Below are 2,465 nucleotides of genomic sequence, written 5' to 3'. Positions count from 1 at the left end.
CTGAGATGACCGCCGCCCCTCCCGCGCCTCGGAGGGCAGAGGACTCTCCCCTTTCCGATTGTTGAGGGCTTTATGTCTGGGGCCAAGGGTACGGAGCTGTGCTCCTAAATCGTTTCGGGGCTCTTCGGTCAGGCAAACGTTTTCCCGAGGTTCAACCCTCAGGTTCAGAGAGCTCTGCGGGAGGCCACAGGAAACAGCTCTTCATTAATACAGTTAGAACTCTTCCTGGGGAAACCCAGGATTCTTACCCAGACAATCTAAGGGGCGTCAGGAAGAAGGCAAAAATGGTTTTAAATAGAAGATCACCAAAGCAGACAGGAAAAGTACGGGTTAAACGAGACATTGCATAGGAAAGAGAAATAAAGGGCTTTTAAAAATGCTCTTTTTGTATTTAATTTTAGGTTTAAACAGCACTTGCGACATCAATACGAATGTAATATGCCCCATCCACCAAATAGCGAAACGGAGCTTTCTATCTCCTGAGAATCTTTCCTTGAAAAATTATCCCAATCTTGGCCTTATTGTGGCTCCCCCAACCCCCACGCGCCCCGCCAAACACCGGGGGACAACTCTCCATAGACCACATTTTTCATCTTCTCCAGTTTAAACCCAAGCCATGGAGAATCGTAATAAATTACTTTCAGGAACAATGTAAGTGATGTTCTAAAGCTTGGCTGTTTGGAGTTGGTTTAGCTAGCAAAAGCTGCCCAGCTCTAGAGTCAAGTCAACTCTTGTACTTTGTTTTAACTCTTAAAGTCGCGCATCCATCCACCCATTCATTCATCTGAAACCACTCCCTTCCCGTTCCCGATCCAGGAAGCCGGCCTTGTTAATATCAGCTGTTCTCAGAAATTCTTCTAAATTGAGAAATGCAATGCTTTTCTTAGTAACTAGGATTTCAGAATTCACTTCCTTGAGCGCCCGACAGTTTCTCATCATTCTGTGATAAGACTCTCCTGTTGATAAGATTCTCTGGCAAAGGTTCTCTATATGGTGTCCAAATAATTTCGGACCACGGAATATGTGATTATTTCTTGGTAGATCAGCGACCTTATCACACATCAATAATGATTTGATTATCTGAAACCAAACCCACTGACATTGCAGATTAACAGTAATATAAGCTGAGACTTTTGAATCAAAATATGATTTCTCTGCTAGGAACAAGAGATGCCAGGTGTCATTAAGCTTCTGTAATGAGAATGAAGAATGTCTTTCAGTTTTATGGGGACTATGCACTTGTATTTTGGTATATAATAAGACAACCATTACTATCAGAGCATGTGGAAAAAATTTTTAAAAGAGAGTGTCCATAGGTGATCTGTAACAACACACCTATGAAAAACCTGCATAACAAATGAAACCTGTTAATCCTCACTCTTTCGGCCTCGCTGAGCTGGAAGGTTTCCAGGGAGCGATTGGGTCAGTGGCCACTTTATTGCGATGCTTTGAGAATCCCGTGGGCAAAGAGTACCCAAAGAATGTGTTTTGCTCAAGAAACACGATTTAAAGAAAATGGTATAAGATCTCTCTCCATTGTTTGGATTTCTAAAACAGCCAACTATTTGCTTTTAAGAGTCTTTCAGCAAGATATTCTCAAGGAGGAAACTGAGAAAGTTTAGTAAACCCAATCTAAAAAGAAAAAGAAAGAAAAACCCTAGCGCTTTGATCTCTTTGGATTTGTTATTACAGTCTTAGAATAACAGCCAAACCCAAACCCTGGTCGGAAAAGAAAAACCTTACGGATTAAGTAACTATTTATCTCAGGAGAATAATTACTTGTTTGACCTGAAGTCATTCATTCCTGAAACACTAAGTTAAATTGCTGAGATTTTTTGAAAACCACAGCTTCGACCATATTCCTGGTTAACAACGTCTAACCAAAATGAACGGAGCACCGCGGGTGAGCCGGAGCACTACTCTCAGGTGAAGACGACTCCGGAAAGCGCCTTGGGTGTGAGATGGAGGAGACGTTTTCCATCAGATTCACAAGTAGAAAGGTACTTAAGGACTAAATCACAGGTAGCTGGTATGGTCGGGAAAGGAAAGCCAGTCTCCCTTTTCTTCCCAGAACTGATGCAGAGAAAGGTGATTCCGAGCTTGAGGGAAAAATTGTAACCTCAGTCCCAAAGTGCAATTTAAAGAAACGGCCGAGCAGTGCCCTAGGGGTGAGTCACAGAGCTGCCCAGGGAGCTCGCCTAATCCCCTTTAATGACACTTCCGCCCTCTTCGGGACCTCTCGGGCTCGGAGTTGCAGCCCCATTCCAGGGCCAGCGGGTTCGTGCCCGCCACCGCTTGTCCCCTTGCACTTCCCGGGAGGGGGTCGACACCCAGGAGGAGGCGTGACCCCGAGCTCCGCCCGGCGCGGGCTGGGTGCCGCAGGCGGGGTGTTGTCAGCCCTGGCGGGGACGGTTTGCCTCGTGCACTTCGCACTGACGGAAATTTCAGCATGTGCACTTTGGCAC

The 2,465-nt window shown here is 45.4% G+C and overlaps 1 protein-coding gene across 1 annotated transcript in view; it reads left to right on the top strand.

Annotated features, from left to right (window-relative positions):
* The first annotated feature begins 1,830 nt into the window (after window positions 1-1,830).
* The window catches only part of Hnf4g (hepatocyte nuclear factor 4 gamma), a 131,447-nt gene continuing 130,812 nt past the window's right edge, over window positions 1,831-2,465 (top strand). The window contains exon 1 of the mRNA XM_010611262.3: window positions 1,831-2,000. The gene's annotated coding sequence lies outside the window, so the exon portion shown is untranslated. The remainder of the gene's footprint in view (window positions 2,001-2,465) is intronic.

This window comes from Fukomys damarensis, unplaced genomic scaffold (genome assembly GCF_012274545.1).
Source record: "Fukomys damarensis isolate Sample0158 unplaced genomic scaffold, DMR_v1.0_HiC HiC_scaffold_5, whole genome shotgun sequence".
Lineage (NCBI taxonomy): Eukaryota > Metazoa > Chordata > Mammalia > Rodentia > Bathyergidae > Fukomys > Fukomys damarensis.
Note: the sequence above shows the minus strand (reverse complement) of the source record. Positions and strands in the feature narration are given on the sequence as shown.